At 40.0% G+C, this 23,585-nt stretch overlaps 1 long non-coding RNA gene across 1 annotated transcript in view; it reads left to right on the top strand.

Moving 5' to 3' along the window:
* The first annotated feature begins 3,799 nt into the window (after positions 1-3,799).
* LOC135497031 (uncharacterized) overlaps positions 3,800-23,585 on the top strand; it is a 61,717-nt gene continuing 41,931 nt past the window's right edge. The window contains exons 1-2 of the long non-coding RNA XR_010448754.1: positions 3,800-3,876; positions 5,109-5,232. This is a non-coding gene — a long non-coding RNA (uncharacterized LOC135497031). The remainder of the gene's footprint in view (positions 3,877-5,108; positions 5,233-23,585) is intronic.

Here is a 23,585-nt window from a genome sequence, read left to right as displayed (position 1 = left end):
AGACATACAAAGGATACATGACAAAAGTAACAATATAAAGTCTACTACCGGGGTCAAACCTGGAGTAGATACTAGTAGGTGGGAGAGAGGAGGTCCTTATTTTATGCGATCAGAAAAGCATTTCTGTAAAAATGATGATAGCTTCTGACAAATTCCAGGGTCCTCATTTGAAAGAAGCCAGATAAACTTATTTCCTGGTGAGAGACCTGAAAAGTTGATGTTGTTCTCATTGATAACTGAGAAAAAATCGTTCCTTGAAGCATCATATTTTGGGCAGGCAGTTAGAAAGTGAACCTCGTCTTCTATTGAAGTCCCATCACAAGAACACACCCTCTCTTCAACTTTAAGTTTTTTGTATCTACCTCTTTCAATGGCTAGATCGTGACAGCTAATGCGGAAACAACAAAGGGATCTTCTTAAAGAAAAACTTGAAATTGAAGTCAGATATTTCTCACAGCAGAGTTGCGTTTTGAAGGACCTATAAGTGCGTAATTTGTTTTTAGCATTTGGATTCCGAGAATCATCCCAAATTTCTAGCTTCCACTTTCTGTAAAATTCTTCACCTATACAGACAACACGCGTCAATCCATTGACGAAAAGTACAGCATGCATTTGTATGCAATCTATTTCAAACGAAGTTGATCTGCTATGACTCACTCATAAACGGCATCGTTGTACACACAATGGTAACAAGTTAGCGTGAGGCCACTGACCATCGTTATTGCTCGAGCGGGCTGATATCTCGGCGAGTGTAGCGTTTTTGTGTCTCATTCAAAAACCACAATATGCTTCGAGTTGAAACTTACGCAGCGTCTAGAGAAGATTAAAAGGGCCAACCCTGTGAAGTTATTATTAAATCCAGCTCATATTAGCAGCGCAGTGGCCATGAGTGATCGAAAAACGGGTTCGCCATATCGTATACAGATAGTGTACATTGCATACGGCAGATTCAGATCGAATTTTGGTGAGGTGCACCGTAAAGTGAGGCGCGCGATATGAAAATACCACAGGAAAATGACATATTATTTCTTCGAAGGTATTTCTTGAGTGGTATTTTTATCACGTACGCACGGCAGCATATTCTATTTTCAAGGGCCAGCTGACTTGTATTTGCTGCATATTTTACTGAAGGAAAAGTTAAAGGACTTAGATCGCTCGTTAAATTTGCAAGTAGGCATACACCGATGTAACCTGGTACGATTGAACTTTCGCCTACATATGTTCCTAAAAAAAAGTACACTTGGACACAGCTGACTCCGACTGCCTGGTGTACTTTAACCGTACATTCAACATCGAAATGGTTCTGTTCTGGTATTGGCGTTCTCTTACGAGTAAACATGGTACAGTAGTGCATCATACCTCGTTAACACGACCACGCACTATCAGAAACATGTGTTCAGTTTAGTTAATCAAATGACTGGCTCAGACTTTTGAATATGTCACCACTGATAGATAGTCAAACTGAACACTAACTGATCAGGATAGGACACTGAACATTGTATCTGCAATCACCCCAAGAAAAGCGTACATATCGATCGGTCGCTCAGGCCTTTAAAATGAATGATAGACTGTCTAGGTCCTGAGATCGCGAGACAAAAAAGTAATAAACATGCGATCAATACGCACGTGTCTGTCTAGGATACTAAAACCTCGTCCGTAGTGATTCATTGATCCTAGGTACGTGGTTGCTGTCTGCGTAAACATTGAAGTTAGAACTTGACGCGTGAACGAACGAGAATTATTATAAAAAAACCGTGTAATGTGGAGAACCTTGGTAGAATCGACAACAGCTGAAGACTATCGATCGAATAAGAATAATGATATTCAGAAAAAATGCACAAATCGCATGAACACTGCAATGGCAAAGCTGTTAGAATGTTTTTTCAAATGCATAGTTCCTTATAATGTTCATATACATGTACACGCAAGCCTTCGATTGATCTGCGGGATATGACATGAGTTCGGATGAGTAGTGTGGCATATGTTATTGTCAATGTAGTGTCTGTTCTCAGGGAAGCCGCTGGAGATGCCACAGTGAAAGGAAGTGGTCATACTCCCCTCAATGGGGCTAATATATAAAAAAGACAGCCAAGTTTAAAGCTGACATGCATTCATGAAAACCCTAACGGCCATGTGAAAACACGAAACACCCGTCCACCAAGTTTTGAACGACCGGTCGGCCATGTTTCAAACGCCCTCAGCTATGATCGACTACCACTCTGAGCAGGCCGTAGTGGCGCTACCGTGTTCACCAACAGAGCACTGGTGTACCTGGCGCGATCATTGCCACCTCATCGGACAGTTCCTCAATACTCGCATGGTTTTAATACTAGCAAAACGGGAAATTGTTTTGCATCTTTAAAACTCGAAAAATAGCTGTGTGCTCCTATAATCATCACAGGGTGTTATGTTCATCTCGTGATTATGTATCTTATGAATTCACTTTGCCAATATTGTAAAAGGGCAAGTATTAAAGGCCACTTTGAAACTGAAAATGGTACAGATGGCACAAAAGACGCCATTCTGTCACGCTTGTAAGTGAAGTCAAAAACTGAAAACTATGTCTCTGTACAACAACGGCTTCATGGCATAGTTGGTAAGACCGCTAGGATCGAGTGTCGAGGCTTCCGAGTTCGATCCCGCGCGTGGAATATTTTTCATTTTTTCTTCTCTGTGACCTGTCCCGTCAATGAATGTCGAAAGGCTTGTGTCACATCGACAGAGATAGAAATCTCTCCATCCCAGCAACACGACTCCAAGATATCCTGATAACTCCCATTCAATCTAGCCCGCTTGTCATCCTATGATACGCCCCAGAATCGCCTCATTTCCTATGCCCCTTTTCATCTCACAATATTCCCTTTTTATCAACGGGACAATAAAGTACCAAGTCAACCCCTCAATAATTTTGTTGTGAGCAAATTTTCACCCCCAGCCATACGCTCACAATGAAAACCAATAGAAATAGTTATGAAGTAATTTGTAATTTGATATCAGGGGTAACAAAGGGAGAATTGGTGTCATGGAAGGGCCCGCCCATTACTCGGAGGTAACAAGTTTCAAAAGAGGGGCACGGTGAGGAGCATACGCCACACGACGCAAGGTGCGGAGACTGTCCCTGGATGACCGAGTTTTCAATTATTTGCCTGTAGCCTTGCGTGCTGACCTCGGCGTGCTTCTTACGATATCCTTGTGTACACAATGCAACGAGTCCGCCGTATGCATTGATGGGTATTTCATATGCAGTAATTCTTTTGGAAGTGACTACTTGGCAAGCTTGGCTTACCAAACAGCGACTTTTTCTTGTCCTGAATGGAGAGCCGAACTCATTAATATTAAAGTAAAGTCTCCAGCTCGCCAAACAGGGTAGATTCTTTACCTGTTTGGCAAGCCCGGCTGGCCGAACAGGGTGGCTTTTTAGTGCTGTTTGGTAAGCGGCTCTCCAAACAGGACAAAAAAAGATGCCTGTTCGGCGAGCGGCTTGCCAAATAGACCCGGTGTAACATCTGTGGTTGTTTCCCATGTGTCAGTGTTTCCAAACAATAGGCAGCTAGAGAGACCACGACTTTTCAATAGGGGGGATACACAGAAAAACTTGTCAATCTATTTTTGAGCGTTCCCAAACAATGAGGGGAAACACTCAAAAACAGAAACACTCAAAAACATTACAGGAATTCGTTGGGTTGGATGTTCGGCCTATCGTGCACAGTGGCAATAGAGATCGCTGTACTACAGAATACTTGAGGCCTACATGTTAACCCTAAAATAAATGTTTTACATGGCTTGGCTTTCAGACTAGGCGGCATGGAGAAGATGAAGCTATACGGGAGGAATGGGACCAAACCTCTGGAAGTTCAAAATCGCTGGAACACAGAAGTAAGTAGACTACATTGGAAAGCATGAAAAACATCAGGCCTAAGCTTATTTTAGATAAATTTCAAAGAGATTTGAACCAAACACATCTTCAGATCAGAAAAAATAGGAGCAAGTCTAATCTTTTTATCCTTCTCACGAACGGTATTGGATGAAAAATATTGGCGCCTGGTGGTTACCTTGCTGTTGAAGCTTGCCTTGCCTACAGATGCAAAAACTGATTGCCATAAATATGAGGTGTGGCTGAATATTGCACCAGCTAATCATTTTAGTTTTGATTGAGGATGAGGTTAAATGCCAGTGCAATGGTACTGGTGTGATAATTCAGTATTCTGGTAAGAGTGTTGGTAAGACTGTCATGATGCTTCACCTGTCTGTTTTGACTGAAGAGGTCACTCGGTACTGTCTACTGGGTCTGAGTGGGCCTATGCCAGGACCAGCTGATCCAATTATACAGGTCACATACCAGAAAATAAGTTTTGATGTATACTGCACTTTAAACCTTCGATTTTTGTGTTCGAATAAGTTTTGCAACAAACCATACGCCAGAAAAGGAATGCTGAATGGAATACCGCTGATGTCTTATTTAGAAATGTCATATTTGATTGATTGATTGATTTGATTGATGTGTAAAAAGTTGAATTTTTGAAAGTGATTGCTCTTCAGGAGGCAAGACTGCTGCTGATCCAAAATAGGTTACTAAGCAACCCCTAAACGAAACATCGAAACCCTTCACGCCCACAGCCAACTGCGTGAACGCTTTAGTGGGGTTTCGCAACCACCCGTTTAGGCCCTACGACGAGGTTTATCTATTGTGTGAGTTTACCTGAACAATAGATAAACGTCGTCAAAGGGCCTAACCGGGCGGTTGCGAAACCTCACTAATGCATGGCGCATGGTCTACTACATTTTGTACACCCATTGGGTTTGATTTTTTCATTGACAATCCCCACATATTCTCGTCCATCATCGTTACGTATTCGCTCATAATCTGTTACCTCAGAACAAAAATTTTGTATCTTCACTGCAATATTGTCGTAATTTCCGCCCCGGGACAGACTCCGACCCAGATATGTCCAGTTCCGTGGCCTGGGACCGCACTGAACCCAGCAACCGGCCAATGCATAGATTGTACTGTAATGATTACGCCAGCTTGACCTGGCGAACCAGTGGGCGTGTCCCGGGACAATTGGCTTGGGAAACTTCGCGTAACTTTCTGAAACTTTTTTCCGCAGCAACTCGTTTCCATGTTTAGTGTCGGGGAAGTTGTATGCCTGTAGCTGGAATGAATGAGTATGCAGATTACGTCTGGGTTCGCAGCAGACGATATCAGCAACGTACCCCACCTGGTCGCATAAGGTAGGACTCCTGGTTTATTAATTGTTCATTATTACGAGTAGCAGAATAACATTGATTATGTCCATGCACCCTCGCACTATGAAAACCACTGTAAGCCAACTTGCCCTGCGTTCAGTATCTATCCGTCAGTCGGTTTCAGTTAAGTATGGGACTGGCTTAGGTTAGTCTGTAGCAGCCTCTCGATCCTTGAGGATGACTCTTAGATGAATATTAACATTGCAAAATTTTTTGATCTCTTGGCGAGTTTCCTCTTCAGATCTTTCTATCAGTACATCATCCGTCAACGGCTGGTAGAGATCTGGCTATTCATGACTATGAGAGTACCAAACAGTCACAATAATGATGTAATAATTCACCCAGACAGTTAGGACTCGGCTTGTCAGGAATAGTCAACAGTTCTATTCATTAACTGGTATTGGTGTCATCTACATAATATATTTCCTCGTCCAGCAGTATTCAAAAAAAGAATTATTGTAAATATAAACTAAAAAAAGTTAATGTTGAATTTGACTGAAAACTGAAATGGATGATAGTATCAAATCTAGTGGAAAAGGTGAAACAACGACCATCCAAAAGTTCATCGTTAATCAATGTACTTTTCAAATGTCTTTGAAAACATATTTCAACCCACCCAGTTTTCAACCAAGAGCTCTCCTGGACACTCACAACTTGATGTTGTACCTAACAATTCCGATATATTTTACCATTCATTCAACTTATGTATATTTGACGTGTTTCTGCACCACTTCAACAACCTCACACAGTTCACTTCCCCTATCAAGGCCGCTGTACATGTACTTTCGATTAGATCAGGTCACGTGCTTACTGTGAACTTTTGGTGCGTTTCGAGGCCTTTGTACTTTTAGCGCAGATCACATCTCGTGCTTGGAAACGCATTTGGCATACTTCACGGCTCGTTTCGAGACCGTTGTACTTTGGGTGCGGAGCAACTCGTACTTTAGGCGGTAGAAATGCTCCACCCCAAACTCGACAACACCCTCTGTTCCATACTCTCGAATCGAGTGATCCAGTAATTAGTCCGGGCGACAGGGCCATCTGAACTTTAGACAGAACGCGTATCAGGAAGTGATTGTTACATCATTTCTAGCAAAAGACGCGGACAGTTTCTCCCTATACCCTCTCCGCGCCAAGAATGTTAAATGGCGCTTCTCTGTCAATTTCCCGTCAGTAAATACTCTACTCCCCTTACCTTTTTTATCTGGATTCGGTATACATTTATATACATTCACATTTGTTAAGTCTATGCTGTACCCGGCCATAGACGTAATACGTTGCAATGAAGTCTCTCCGAGGTTACCTTGCGATTGTGTTGCTGAAGTTATGTGGTTGTCCTGCCTATACTGGGCATGAATGGCGTGGATCCCGCCGCTGCCATCGCGCAGTTCAGGCAAGATCTCCCCTCCCCCGGGATGACCCACCACACTTCACCAACACAATCGTAAGGCAACCTCGGAGGAACTTCACTCCACGTCTTACTTCTCTGGTGGTACAACATGAACTAACATACATTACACGAATTACATGAAGGGTTAACAAAGGGCAAGCACGTGTGAATGTATAATTACAGTCAACAGCCTTTTAACAATATCTATTATGACCACTGGTGCTCAAGAACCAAATATTGTATTGAAGTCACGCTTGAATGAGAATAGGAAGGTTGAGATCAGGAACGCATCACGATCCTCATACGTATACCGATAGAAATGTACTCAAAATCCGTCCTCTTGCTCCAAAGTTTCACCCGTATACGTATAAGGCTCATTGAGAAGTGTATGTTCGCACCCTCCTCAATGTCTCTCAAGGAAATAGCTGAAGCTTTCGAGGTTGTTGGCAGATTAGATGTCAGTCCCCATGAGTGGACATTGGTGTATACATTCATTGAATATTGGTCTGTCCGTTCAAGTCGACAACACAACACTTGATAACTATCAATTACATTGTTTAATTCATCGTCAATGCCGGTGAAATATTTGAAGTAACTGCAGCTGTGATTAGAATAGGGCACTGTCGATTTAACCTGGTTATATAAGTCCATTTGATCGATCTTAACATTTGGTTGGACTTCAAACACTTCCAAGATTTGCTATACATGTGTAGTGTGTAGACGCTATTTCGCTGACTGAAGGGCGCCTGTACAAATAGGCCTGTGTGAAACAGACGCACCAAACTTCTTTGCCTTATTATCTACAGTGGTCAGATCAATTCGAGAAGCAATGTTGTTACCAATTCAGACTATTCAGACTAAGTTCTCCATGCATTGTTTGAATGGAGTCTATTTCGATACACCTGCCTGTTTGTCTGAAGTGGTTTAGTGTGGCAGAAGCCATGCGAAATCGTCAAGTGTTAATCGAAATAATTTTCAGGAAAAAAAAATTAAACAAGTAAATTAGGCGATTTTCCTCCAAGCTTTTACATGTACTTTTATTTGCTGAAATGTCGGCGATGACTTTAAATGGGAGGCCGTGTTTAAAAAAAGCTACCTCATTCATGGCTATATTTCATCTCCCTGATCCTCAGATGGGTCGAAATGCAATTTTTTGAGTAACGAGAAATTTGCTATACTTAGATACCAATATTTCCCTCAGAACAGCCGCTGGAGTGTCAACGAGAGCCATCAATTTGCATTTGTTGCCACCGTGACCGCTTGAAGAGCTCCGTATTAAATAACCTGACCACGACTGTACATAATGCACATGTATATATACTTTTGTCTGTTTACTGTATTGATCCATTTCTTTTCATTCTTTACACTTTAAAACTTTGTAAATCTTCTTTAAATAGGAGGAATAAACAAAAAATATTATGTTTTTTCTTATTATTACAAAATTGTGACCTGTAAAATGTAGGCACCTTCTTCCTTTCGCACCGTGCACTACTAAACTATGTAAATATTACTGATTTACATGAATACAAAATAATATAAAAGAGATGCACATGGCCTCTTTTATAATGGGGCCATATTTCCAACTGTATATAGGGTACACACAGACCTTCACCTGACCGCGTCTACTGAATCGATTTTAAAAAAATCCATCAGACAGGGCATTCAAATACACGCCAGCTTGCTGTGTTAACAATGACAATTTTTTATGATATTCTATTTTATGCAAGAATCGATATCTGGTCAATTGAAAACGAGGCTGCGTCGTCTGCCGTATTGGTTTACGTCACTTCCGGTTTATGACCTTGCGAAAATCAATGGCGCTGACCTAGAAATTCCCGTGAGCAATCACACAGTGTTTTAAAAGCATTGATTAAGTTATTTCGTCGACAATTAAATATTAATCAGACACAACGCTCGGTCTATCAGAAATTCAATAGAATTTTTTCACATGTAGTGGAGAATGGTTTATCCCTGTTCGAAAATTTTTCTCAACTTAAATGAAATGTTTTGTGTCGTCCGCTAGGATTCATTATATCAACAAAGGAATTTAGAAATCTCTCGAAAAATATCGGCTGTCATTGTATGGGAAAATGATAGCAGTTGAGTTCAGTACAAAAAAATATTGGTTGGATTAATTATGAGACCTAGATTATCAAAAATAACCAATATAATCGGCACACAGTTTACAACCAGTGACCTTCAAAAAGTTTCTCGTCGATTATAACAGCGGTATATCATTAAGTTTCTTGACCTTGGGGAATGCATTTTACTAAGAAATGAGGATTTTTCATTTGTCTTTCGTTTCATTTTGCGTGATACGTAAAAGTGTTGTCTTTATTGCCTTGGTTTCCTGCCTACATGACCACGTTGGAGAAGGCAGAAGGAAACTCATATTTCACTGCAAACAATGTAGTTAAATCTTCTAGTTTATGATTTTTGTCTTCATTTGAATTCCGTGGTCAAAACATGTCATTTGAGATGCCATGATCGTCCTTGAATCACCCTTACCTACGCTCCGCAGGTGATTGACGTGGTCACTCGGTGCGTTCCTCACGGACGCGCCAACAATGGTCACCGTGAAAGTCCTTCCCTCACTCTACGGGGGAGTCCGCAAGATATTCTATTTCAGGCCAGTTATGACTTAAGTATAAAAGCACCAATTGCTGCTTCGTGAGTAAGAATAAAAGACATTAACTTTTATATAAAAAAATCAGGTCAGGGCGTAGCGTGAAACCTGAAGAGGAGACAGTGATAGACGCTGGGTCATAAAACACTTTTTTCGCCATCATTGTCTGAGTTTTTCAAGGTTTTTGCTGAACAAATATCGGACAGCGTCAGATTATTATGTGGATGGTGGCGATTCCACCGTTAGTTCAATGCAGGTCGCATACAATGCTGCAAGGACGATCTCGACATTTTTCCTCTTATGAACGTATACGTATGAAGGTGACATTTTGTTAAGTGTTTGTGGCTGCCCTAATGAAGTTTGGGCACGAAATAAAATGTTTGTAGTTTTGTTAAGAGTTTGAAATTGACAATATGTTTAGTTTTCGAACACATTCTGATGTGAAAGTAATATTGTTCTGTCTCTGCGTGTCGAAAAAACCCAAACCAGAATTGTACATTTCACTTTATAAAATCAATTTCAGCTCAAAAGAGAGAAAGAAGACATATCTACTATGAACCTCAGAAGTCGGAAATCGTGGAGAAAGTGTCCCTCCAGCAAAAACTACAAAAAATTTCGTTTGAGTCTATTGGAATACTGTAATCCATGTACGAATTTATCATTCACAAATTGACAGTACGTTTTTATAGATCGTTTGGATAAGACGTGGTTTAAAGGCCCAAGTGGTTCAACACTGTACATCATTGCATTCCTGACCGTACTGACCTAAATAAAATGTTCACCTATAAATCAACACTAGTCACTGGTGCAGGTTGGACTAAATTTCCCAAACAAATTCAAATACAATTTGATTACAGGAAATCTGTATTTTTCATCGTTTATTTGGTCTTTTTTTGCTCTACATTTTTCATTTTGGTTAAGTAGCTGCCACTTTGTTTGTGAAGGCCACTGTACATACCTATACGTGTTCTATTCGCCAACCTAGGCTGAAATAAATGAAGAGAATGTTTAAAAAATGACAGACCACGCCATCTCGCTTTGCAAAGCATAAAAGTTTCCCAGACGATGAAAAAACGAAGCGAGCATCACAAATTCGTGTCGCGATAGTGGGCGTGGCTTCGCATCAGAACGAGTCACCCTACAAAAAGAAACCTATCACAGACATCATGTGACCTCTGACGTCACGCATGTATCTTCTGCTGCTGCTGCATAATAAATAAACCAGCATCAAGGACGCTTGGAATGGCTAAAGGTCAATGCCAGATTTGTGAGAAAATCGGGATATAATCAACATAACGAATATTGATTCGTTTAGAGACTGACGTATGCAAATAAGAGAACATGTCTGGATTCAAACGATTTTTAAATCGGGGTTAAGAAAAATCGCGATGATTCACAAAGTTCGCAGTGAACAACTGCTTTGTAAAATGGTAGCTTTGTCTGCTTTTTGCCAGAAATAATCATAATCTGACGAGATATGATTACTAGTACACTTCCTCTTTATGGAGTTTTTATGAACAATTTAACGTCAACTCTGACGAAATTCATCTCCTATGATGTTTGTAACATTTAAGCCTGAAACAGTTTTTTTGCATATTTATCTTCATTTCAAATGTTCTGTCATCAAAGTACACATGTCAGTGGCATTCGAATACGATAAGGTGCACATTGATAAATTGTGTTTTTCTCAAAGGGAATGTCCTCCGTTATCACCATTTGATGGGAATGCAGGGGAGCGTTGCATTGGAGAAACTAACAAATAACATTTGCTCTAGTTATCGTTATTAAAAGGTATACAAAACTATATAAAGTACGAGAGAACTTTGAATTTCGATTTCAAAAACCTTTTTTGTTTTGGTGAACAGTTGTTTGCACTATTTCTGTATATTTTGATCTGAACGCTTTGAAAGCGTCTGGTGTGGTATATCAAAGTCGATATGGCTGGGAATTTTAAACGCTAGGTACAACGAAATATTAATAAATCTGCTTTTGGATATTAATTTAGAATATTGAGGTATAGGTTACTACAAAAATTGAGTTACTATAAAAGCCCTGAAATTCTCTAAATCATGATTTTGACCGACCGGATAAATACCTGATCCATTTTCGGGTCATGGCGTCATTTGAAAGTATGAATGCAACTTATTTCGCCTTCTTTTTCATCCTTTGAATATGTCTCCTGTCTCAGATGTTCACCAGCTTAACGAAACATTTTGATACAATTACATGAATATACATTGTGTATTTAGATATCTTATTATTCAGTTTTGAAAGTTGTGTCAATTTTTGGTTGTTGAAAATACGCCTATAGTTTAGCGTCAATGTATTTTTTGTGTGTTCGTCACTCTCTAAATGTGGAGCCGGGATGTTGCAATGGAAACGTAATGTGATGCATTCATGTGAGGGCGAATTCGTTCATAAAAGGATTCTTTCGCAAAGTACTGGTTGTCTTTAACATAGATAATCTTGTGATGTGTCTCGTCGGCCTGAAAAACTTCATCACAACTCGCCTACGAAGTGAGGCTAATCATATATGAAGGCTTTCTAATCATTCTAACGACCACGACACATGTTTCAAAGATACAGCAGAGGCCAACAACCAGTGTGATGTTACCATGAAAAATTCATAAATGTTACATCTGAAAAAATGAAATACAACATTCGGTTTCGTCTCTGCATTTATTTTATAAAGGACGTCTTTTTTCCAAGGTCGTACGTCTCTGACGCGATTATGAAAAGTATATTAATTTATGTAATCAGGCCAAGGTCAAACTATTTATCCCGTCGTGGCAGTATCTTCATTTCATATATAGACTTAAAATGCCAAAAAGACGTAAAGGTTACTGAAAGATAAAGTCTGCAGGTACTTGGAAATATTCGCCAAAAACCTGGGTGGTTATAATTTTTATATTTGGCTTGAAAAGTATATCAATATCCAGAAGGCCAGCATAAACTACCCTTAGACTAATATTTGTGTCATCAGCTACCTGAAAACCTTTTGAAATCTTCCTGAAAAACGTGAAAAATATAACAATGTATGTTGAAATGACCTTCCCATTATTGTGGACGTCGTTTGGTTCCTGATAAATTGTTGAAATTGATTGCGGCAAATTTGTCATGCTACAGTTGAAAAAAGAAATTCAAGTCCACATTTTTTTTCTGCTCAAAATGAAGAAACTTCATCTGTCCGAATATCTTTTTCACTTGTATTTTGCTCAAAATGAAGAAACATCATCAGCCTCCAAAAAAGTTTGGCTTTGAAAATTTTTCAGAATTTTGAACTCATGAAAAAGTTCAACAATTTTGGCGGGAAACTTAATCATGCATTTTGTCCTCGGATTTTCAACTTCACTAACGCGACCACCCCGGTAACGCGACCATTCAACTTCGGTCCCATGAGTGGTCGTGTTACCGGGATCCGCTTTGATATGAATTAAAAAATAAGGGTTTCTTTGTTGGGGGTGAGCCTTCATGATAGTCCAGTGTGATCTAAGCTACTGATTGTTTATAGAGTAGGAGGGGTAACCTTGGGCAAATATTGTGGGCCGTTGATGTGAATATACTCATAAAAAAACCACTGGCAGCGTTTGATCATTTGTGAGGGTTCTTATGCCAGGCAAATGTCAAACGTCGACATTGGTATAAAGGATGGAAGAAAAAGAAGAAGGTATTGGAACTGACGGATGCAAGTTGTTTTGAATAGTCATAAGAAAATTGGTGAAACTAGTACTTAGCTTCTTCTTGATATAACATTACAGTGAGTGCTATATAAATCTTCATTGCTGAATATCCCACTGCGTTGACAATGAAGATCGCAACGAATTTAGGGAAGGAAAGTCTGGACCCAGCCGCCCCGTTTGTCTTATTCAAATATATGTTTCGAGTGTTGCCTGCGATGATATCTCTGTCCACGATCAATGTTGCTGTTTATAAGGAAAGTTCTTACTCTGAGACCCTGCCTCTGCTGTCTAGTCGACTTTTTATGTAAAATGATTGCGTTCCGATATTGACTAGAAACAATTGTCTCCTGTAGTCTATGCCTTAGAGGTCCACCAGGCGAATTTTCGAAGTTACTTCCTCACTTTCAGAATTGTTAAAAAATTAGATGTGCACACCGTAACAATGTGTTCTTGTCCAAAGAAAATGATCGTCTGTTAACACCGTTACCTTTTAATCCAAGTCGAGAATGGATCTTCCTCGGCATTAAGTCATATACCTCTCATCAAGTCTTTGTTATCATCACTCGGAGATCGTCCTAAGAAACCCATTGCTATCTGGAGCATTAATTAAACCCCAAATCAGAAACGCTGAAAATAGGAAAAGCAGCGTTCGGAGGGGTAAGTCCGGAAATCTGTGGAACTAGGTCATTTCCTACTGTGATGCGTTCTCGTCATCCATTCAATTTTTTTTGGAAAGTTAAAAAATTAATTTATTCGCTTTTTAGAAAAAAATATCGAGAATCCTTCATGAATGGTTAGACTCTTCTTTCCTTTGATTTCGCAACTTTTGTTATGGTGGTGATTATTCTTATTTAAATTTACAGCTTCTAAATAAAGATGCTTCGAAGTTTGTTTGCATTATTGAAATGTAGAGAAGCGTTTTCCGGGCAATGTGCCTGGGAGTTAAACTCCCACTCTGTGAACAGTAGAATGATAGTTCAGAAGCTGACTGCACAAGGTCATGAATGTTTCGGTATGGAATTTTGTTAACAAAAACTGTTAGGCCACATAGAGGTAGATTTATATCAAAACCATCGCAATTTTTATTGTAGAAATCTGCCAAAAATGAATCCAGAGAATAATAAAAACAGGATCAATGCAAATGGGACGCACAATATTTTGCCTTTTGATAATGAACGATTTCTTTGTCATCCTAGGGATAAACTTACCCAAGCAGTGGGTTATTTTCATGCATGCGGACCAACAATAACGTCCAGCAAAGATAGAATGTATTTGCCGCAAATTTTCCTGTTTCATCAACGGCAACAGCAACCATATCATCTTGGCCTCTCTCCTCCCCGTACTCTACATTTCGTGTCCCACAAGTGTTTCTCTCGGCCGCGTCCTCCTTAGTTATTTATCTGAAGATGTTTGCATCGGTCACAGCGTTTTTCCCCAATAAAAAGCAATCACTTGCCTTACCCATCCCGTCCGAGAAGAAGTCCACGAAACGCATCGGGAGGTTTCCTGGCAAAATTGATATCAGCATAACTACGTGTAGGCCTACATGTAATAACATGATCACTACACTATTTTCAAATCATGGCCATAGAGGGTAGATTTCACTGAAATTGAGAGAGAATACAGAATTTCGAGAAAATATTTAATAAACTATCAATGAAACAGGCCTGGTTAGTTTACTTAAATTTATGCGGCCATTCGATTTTTTTTATTACATAATTAATTTACCAGAATTCGGTCGTTTGATTTCGGAGTGGGGGTTTGTTCATTGAATGCTATTTCATAAGATACCGACAGAACACGATCGAAAGATGGAAATCTTAGCAACAGCATTTCGAGTGAAAACGCTAGTGGGATTTAATCAAAATGCATATCTAGATACTTTGAGTACAAGTTCGCGAACTTTCTCCTGGAACTCGTTCAGAAAATTTCACACTGTTCGCTGCTATGGCGCAAACCAATATCAGCCGCGCCGGGAATATGACATTGAATCTGATTGAATCAAAAAAGATTTTTCGATTTCTGGATACACTTCACAGTATAATTATATTTCTTGTTTCAGATTCGAAGAGAATATCCCAACAGAATTCAACTTTAAATTACTTGTTGACTGATTTATATAGAAGTGGGATTTAGAAGCAGGTTTAGCATCTTCGGGCAAGACAACTGGCTGGCCTTTGTTACTGTAGGCCTATATAGGCCTAGATTAAGGACAGTATCCTGCATATTTATGTCAATGTTTATAGATGACGCAGACACAGCTGCTACTACATATAGGTAGTAGCTATTGAAAAAGAATAAAGGAAGATGTGTGGGATGTTTCATGGTCTTTTTGAACTTTCTCTAATCCTGTCATGTAATCTACTCTTGGCAGAAAAAACACTCCTGTCTGAGGCATGTGTTACCCATTTCAGAGTGTTTGATCACAAATTCACATACCCGATGTACGGTACATTGCAATGTGTATCATATTATGATCATGTGACTGGCAGGAGAAAGTTTACATCGCAGATGAACAGATATGTCAAATCATTGCTGGGCCTGCTACTTCCGTATCTAAAGTGCAATCTAAAAATAAGGTTTAGACCAATCATTTCAAACAAAATACGTACTAAAACCACCCCATCTCTCTTTATGAGGTTCTTGTCGATCTAGTACAAGTGCCCAAGTTTCCAGTGCTGCCTACTACAGCCTCAAGTGTCCCAAGGAGTCTGAACCAAACCACCTTCTTTCATTATGGAAAATCGTTAAGAGAACACGGGACGATACACATCAATAGAGAAACAACTTACTCTATGTTCTCGCTTCCATGTACATAGAGCTAAAAAACACATCGTAATAACATTGGCGTTGCCATGGTGATAGCGTTTTTTACATCCCCATCTGGCGCTGACGGGAGCAGACGAGAGGCTGTATTATTCTATATTCAGGTCGTTCGAGCCAAACATACAATGGCGGATCTTAAAAAATCACGATCATTTTTCGCCGCCATCTTGGAATCATTCAAATGTTGACCTCGCGAAGGTCGCACTATTGTCGTAAAAAATGCACCTTAACAATGGAAAATTTCGCATTATTTTTACATTGTGACACCATCAGTCAAAGCTTTGAGGACAAATGGGCCAAAATTATTTAAAAAATGATGCCACACAATAAGAATGCCGCTTCATTGTTGCGGCTTTCACAACCAGGTTCACTGCCAAATGCTTTGTGATAAAAAAACACAAGTCAACAAAGAGACCTTATTCAGGCCAGGTTGGGTTTTTTATTAGCGACTAAAGAAAGAGTTGATGATGGATTATTGTGAAGAAAGACCAGCTGTCACAAAAACCACAAAATGTCGAAAGTAGAAATAATTCTATTTTGACGAATAGTTCATTCTATTTCTCTATAAGAGACAAACACTTATCCGGGTTCTGGCAGTTCGACATATCAAAGCTGATTCACATACCTAATGTACATAACCACAACCTTAAGATGACGATTTATGAAAAAGCGATATTTCTTTCGTACCGGTGATCTAAATAATGATATAAAAAGAAATCTCAACCAGTAACCAAACTGTTTTCCTAAATATAACACAGCCTTGATCTTTTGGACGCAAACGCTTCTGCCAATGAGGACGGTTCTTATGATTCAAAAGACTCTAAATGACACACACACACAAGGTGTTTAAACCAAGACAAAGAACTAATGAGATACGTCTCTCGCCCGTTTTACCTTTGGCCTTTGTGACGTTTTAGATGTTGGCCGTATATCAGTGTTTCTACAGCTACAGAGACCTTAACCTTTCAATATGGAAACAAGAAGCATGTCATTCCTGGTTTTTTAGACAATGCGATAACGTGCCCTTAAGAACAAGGGGCAACAGTAAAAAACGGAAGCAGTCAAAATCATAATTGTGACAGCGGTCGCCCAGTATTGTTTATGCTGTCCCTGTTGGCGCTCAGCTCTCAACTCAATATTAACAGCCCTTCCATGGTTTACTTTCATTATATACAAGTACTTCAATACCATGTACGAATTCACCCCATATTGAAACCATGTCAGTGTATACGACATCCTGTTACACAGTCATACATTATTTTATATTAAAAAACTGAGTCAATAGGCCTTTATCATTTATGACGGCAATCCTATTCACAGCGGGATCCCTTTGTTCTTGATTTGAATGGGATGATCTAAAGCTGGTCTGAACTTGACTGGAGACTATACATTAAGCCAATGACTATGAACAACAGAGTATTGATAAAAAATAACACTTTATAACGTGTATATTTTTTATTTTCAACGGTGTGGACATCTTGTGCTCGATTTAGGTGAAGACACAATCTTACTTATCAAGCCTAGAAATCTTTCTTCTGTGACCATAATCAAGCGAATAATGCTCTTAACCCAATGAGAAAGGAATTTATTGATACATTTGCAAATGTCAGCAGATCAGGTCATATTTATGCTATGTAACATAATTTATTGATTTCAGTCTATAGTCTCTTCGTAAGTCGTCCTACACGAACCGAGTTGTGGGGCGAACCTCTGGAAGCCATCTGTCGTACGCTGCAGCGGCTCTTCAGTGTAGTCGCCCAAATATAAATCTCAGTGCTGACGACCTTCTAAAACAACGCCACATCAGCCTGATCATGTCAATTCCACAGTGTCTGACCTTTTCCAACCTGGTCGTATTGATGTATTAACGTATCGACTGAAAATTGATTGAAGATGAGTGGTTTGTCATTGATGAAAGGAAGAATCAATGGCATCACTAATAGTTCTATTGATCGAGGGCTATAAGGGGAATCGGGTAATAATGACTTTGTTATGAAAGGCCATTCTCTGGGTGGGGGACGATTGTCACGTTTTGAGGATTAACCTTGGTCGTTTACAAAGGTTATGGTTGAGGTGGAACGAGGGTTTGTTTAGGGGTACCAATGGGCGGACTTGTGTATGTTTGTAATGCTTCCATCAACTACTGAAGATGATAGTATAAGAAGGACGCAAGAGCCATTTATTGAGGCTCATGGAAACAGGAGAAGCAAGTTAAATCCTTCAGACTGGCTTATTGGCAAGGTCAACATGAGTCTTCATACCAAACCTGAAGATGCCAACGTAGAAGGTGGCACTTGATGAGCCTCATGCGTTAGCTTCTTCTATTATGCAAAAACAGGTTGTGAGCAACGCCCTGATTGGCTAGTTAAAAAGGAATTATCTTAATCATTGTCATTACATCGATGCTAAGATGTGCTGTAAAATGCATCTCTTTTGGTGAATAAAGTGGCTGTAGCAACAACGTTTAGGAATTCCTCTGGCCCTAACAAATCCTGTCAAACCGGAATTGTCCCTTTTGTCATATTCTGCATCAGTTCCTATAGTTAGAACTGAATTTCCTGCAGCGATGTTGCTTTTGTAATCTCAAGTGACGTCGACGTCAGAAATATTTGTTCCATCCCCGAACCTATTGTCAACATCTAACTGTACATTATAAGCCAAACATTTTTTTTGGGTTGTTGTTTCGGATGTAGGGTCTCAGATGTATGACTTCCCTGAGGGACCATAGCTATTACGTGCCAATTTTATAACTAGAAGACAATAGATGCCAACAAAAGTGTCACACTTGCATAAGTCCACTTCAAAATACAAATAACACGACATGACTTGTACGGTTTATAGATATGAAACAGAACGAGCAGTAAGCTGCAAACTTTCTTACTTTTCCCGAGGCTAGCAATATATTACAATACACACCGGATATCTAAAGGGAACAAAACCATGGTGACGGTTTAGATAGCTATGCTATTATACCCCAATCGGAATCCAACCGAGCAAAAGTCTTAAGTACATTTTTTCCCAGAGTACTTTTGACATCCCTGTAGGCTTCGTGCCACATGTACCACACAGACTTAGCGATAGTTAAGAAGTTCTTTTGTGTTACTGATTTCCCCCCGTCTCGGTTATCTATAGTTCATATGTCTCCTGACCATTGCAACTAATCTACGTACATTTCCTTTTCGTCATCAGTTCACTGTAACCGAAAAATGTAACCACGCAGTTAATCAAATGGTCAATGAACCCCTTGGAACCTGAACCCTGATGGCCACTGCACAGGAATGTTGGAGATTTGCCACAGTGTCCTTTGTCCAAATGATCCACTTGGCATACACATACCACTCATGGCCTCTTCAGCTAATAAGTGCAGCATTTCTGGCAGTTTGACTTTGCTGTTGATTCTCCCTGTAAGAGTGACATTGGCTGTGCTAATTAAATACAGTCGTTTATCAATTATTTCTGTCATTTGATAAATATGAAACCGAACACACACACTAAAATACCCCTGGTCACCTCATTTGTTTACAAATGACGTCATTGGCGCGCAGCTGGTTAATCCTTGCAGACGACAATCAGAGCCAATTTCCATTGATTGGTGGTCACGTGACAAGCTCAGGAAGCAGTGGCAGACGATTATTGATTATAAGATATATCGTTTAACGCTGCTTTAGTGATGGCTTGTACATGTAATGTACAGGGCTGCGTACATGTGTTTGTTCATAGTTAGATTGGAATTTGCTTCTCCACTAGAACATTATCTAAGAGTTGGATCAAGGTCCAGCCTCGTTTTCAGACAGCTGGGTCAAGGTGAGGCTCAATCATGTCAATGGGTGAGGCTTAGCCACTGATAAACCTCGTCCGTAGGGATTGCATCGTATTGGATGTGATCAATATTTGAAGGAGTAAACCTCGTTTTTCGTCAGTGGTTTCATGACTAACCGATCAAATACATTAAAAATCCCCAAAGATTCAACGCAGTACATTATTTGGGGGAGGGGGGGGGGGGGCGCTATTTAGGAAGGTCGTCTTTGCTGTCTTAGCACCAACAACCTTCCGCTGGACACGGGAACCTCGCTATCAAAAACGGAAGTGCGCAGCTCGTTAAAAATTGCTTTTTTTCTCTGTCTGTCTCGATTGAGAATAGGCCTTCACCACCTGCATGTGTCATCGTATCAAATACCGATATTGCTGGTACCAGTAAAAAGTTACCTTCCCACCTGGACCACCTAGGAAGGTACACAAACTTGATAATGGCTACCTGTGAGGTGAAGACCCGAGTAATAGGCTCTTCAGACAGAGGAGTAACCCTCACGTGCTCGAGAGTACTTCAAAGGGAATTCGAGGTTGAATGTGATGTGGTTGCCAAGTCATGGTGTTTTTAAAAAATTGTTTTTTTTATGACATACTTGATATCATTTAAATGCGGTCTTCTCCAGGCTTGGTGTGTATATAATGAAGGTTTAAATGGCCAGTACCACAATTTGAATCATGTTGTTCAAAGTTTCTCATTAGCCTTATCGTTGTTGTTGCCCATTTTGTCGAAATGGAAAACATGGCTCCTCCCGTATCAGTACTGCTCTCCATCAAGTATGATGGAAATTGCAATACACTGCAAATCACGGTCAATACGAGTAGAAAGCACTACAGGTGTCTGGTTCAAGGCAAAGAACTAATCGATGTACGTATTAAACTACATTTTGGTATTTGAGTCGGTCACAGCACAACAAATTTAAAAATCGAACATTGAATTGGCTCATTCAATACTGTACATTTAATAGATTGTGATACAACAAAGGACAGCGGTAATTAGATAGATACTAGAGCGGACAGGACATGTCGGACAAGTGCACTATTCAATGTCAACAGCAGTAGACTCGGTTTGAAAGAATTGCCTGGAAATCTGACAGGCAGGCAACCACCCCAACTGCATGTGTATTAACACACTGGTCGACTACCTCTCGACTTGTGTAAAGAATATTACCCCTTCGCGAGTTTACTGCTCACAGCAGGGAAAGTGGCAGAGAGACGATGTAGCCTACGCAATGGCGGTAGGCTTTTCTGATCTTTCTGATCATTGGTACAAATGCACATCCAACAGAAACTAGGAAGAAGTTCTGATAAAATTCTTTCAACATGGTCGACCATTGTCTTTGGCAGAATCTCTCACAATGATCGACCCGCCGCGGGTTCTGTACTCTCCACTCGGTCTCTTTTCCGTAAAGGCCTAAGTAAACCCGCGTATTTAAAAAGAGTGGTTCCACATGTCCGGAGGGAACTGCGTGATGTAATCAGATCACAATAGCATGCAGAAAGCAACATTTTCTGCAGACTTACGACACTTTCCTCTTGCATTATCGGTTTTGGTAGTTTGCAGACAGCCTGCAGCTTGATGCATGCACAGAGAAAAAGGAATTAGCGAAATGGTATCGAAAAATGCAATCCCCCTTTATTTGATACCGTTTGCCTGAAGCATGAAGCATTACTTCCCACGTACTCTGCCATTTATATTATCTCTGTTAGCGGAACTTCAGTTTGCTGCACAATTTATCTATGCATTCCATATTTCATAGGTCTTTGCTTGAACTTTACCCAAAAACATATTTTACGAGAAGCGCGGGAAGAAAGTTTCTTATGAATGCAAGTTGCTATTGACATTTCCAGATGAACTGAACATGCAACGCACATAAAATTACTTACTGATATATTGAGTTTTCCTTTTTACACTTTTTTACGGTTTGCATCGTTGAAGTCTTTGTTAAAAAGGAGACAGGGTGTTCACCAAAATACAAATTCTTGATTTGTCCATTTTTTAACATACTGATAGCTGGGAGCTACTAAATCCGGCTGATCTGATTGGACAAGGGAAATGGTTACCTCTCAGAGTGCTGGAAAGTTATACTTAGTTCACTCAGGGGTATATTAGAATTTGAATAGTCTGTTTAGTTACAAAACAGCGCATCAGCTTCAACGCTGAATTGCGACTTTTGGAGGAATGTTGTGTAAACCGATGTGGTAACCTCTAACAGGCATATCTATTGTCATTCATTGACAAGAATTCGTGTAGGAGGAGCTGGTTTTCAGATTGTATAACTCAACACATTTGCCTCTTCATACAGTTTTTAAAATATACTATGAATTTTTTTTCATGCAGTATTTACTCAATGGCGCTGAATTAGAAGATGGCATTTGACAAATAGTTTCTGGAATGCCTAGGGCTCCAATGCTAAAAGTTAACTTTGTAAGAACGAAGAGGCGGGTCATTGTGTCGTGTGGTATTTGGGATCGTTGCGGTGTTGTCAGTTATTAAATGGTATATCCCTGGATGAGAGTCCATTTGCTGTCTGAGTATTCGATTTCCTTAAAGGACAACCTCCACACAGCTTAGTGTCGAAGGTGATTCCAGTGCAGATTTCAATCTCCAAAGGCGCAGCCTGATCGCCTCAACCTTGAATGACTCATGCGTGGAGCATGTAGCTCCGTGAGACGAGTGCTTCTTCTCCCCCTCAACGAGTCTAGACATACGTACAAGTACAGCTGCCCCATCGCATGCCTCACACTATTTACATACACAGACCTAGACATAACAAATCAAACTCAGGGATGGATAACCAAAAATTGGCTCAATTTGAAGATGAAGTCCTTGGCGTTCAAACCCCACCTAAAGTGCCAGGTGTTCAATAGCTGGGTAGGTCAGATGAACCTAATATGCCGGCATGCAAATTCAACCAAACATTACTAGCCATGCATGAGGCAACATTGATGAAGTAAGAGCTAGGGCGCGGTTGTTTAAAAGAAATTAACACTCATCTCGGTGTTAACTTTAATTTGGCGTTAATTCAAATGGTATAACGTCAAATTAAAGTGACATGCTCCGTGCAACCAGGGCCTAACCATACAGTTGTTCAGCAAATAGAATGTAGGTGTACTTCAGATGACTTCAGTAATAGTTCCCGCAGTTGTCAATCAGGGCAGAAATCACAACATCTAAACTTCCACATTTTCTTCTGACGAGGTAGTATCTCGAGAATTTGTAGCTGGATGTTGTTGTCTGAACTGACAGCTTGCAATCTATCTATCTTGCCAGGTAGGCTGTTATTACCAGTCAATGGACTTCTTTTATCAGGTTTTTCTCTTCAGTATCCTGAAGATCTTGCAGTGCTTTACCAGAAATTGTTGTGGTAGTGACATGGGCAACCTCTCCCATGTCTCGTTGAATTGTATTTGAATTTTATCTCGAGCCTACAAGGTTGAAGCTAACACGGAAAATGACCAGGAAGTGTAAAGTTAGTCTTATGGTCGACAATCAATCTTCGACAAATCTTCAAAAGTTTATCTCGACCAGCTTTGCATTGAATGGCAATGAAAGCTCTGAGAACGGATACACACCATGTTGCCTGTTGTTAGTGTCACAGGAATGTTTCAGGATGTAGCCTGGTAGCCTACTTTGGTCGTGGCTATGGTCAATGGCACTTCGAGTCACATCGACCAAAATACTTCATGACAACATACCACCCACTCCTAGGTTCAAGGATTCCTTGTTTCCTGGTCGGATGGCGTTCCCTATATGCAATTCGGTTAATGAGTTCGTAGAAAAGAGATATCATGTGGTTGTACGACTCGTCTATGGTCGCCTAGTGATATTTATAAATAGACTATGAGTCATAGATTTATATTAACTACCATTTAGATTCACAAACGAATAACAAAATATCGAAACTTAAAAAAAATATTTGGTAAAAATATTCCGAGTTCAAGTCATGATACTCCTTTGAGGACTTTGCAGAAGTTAGAACAAAATGTCTAGATGTTGTAACCTGTG

Source organism: Lineus longissimus, chromosome 12 (genome assembly GCF_910592395.1).
Source record: "Lineus longissimus chromosome 12, tnLinLong1.2, whole genome shotgun sequence".
Classification (NCBI taxonomy): domain Eukaryota; kingdom Metazoa; phylum Nemertea; class Pilidiophora; order Heteronemertea; family Lineidae; genus Lineus; species Lineus longissimus.
The sequence above is the reverse complement of the archived record's forward strand: the minus strand, read 5'-3'. Positions and strand labels throughout refer to the sequence as shown.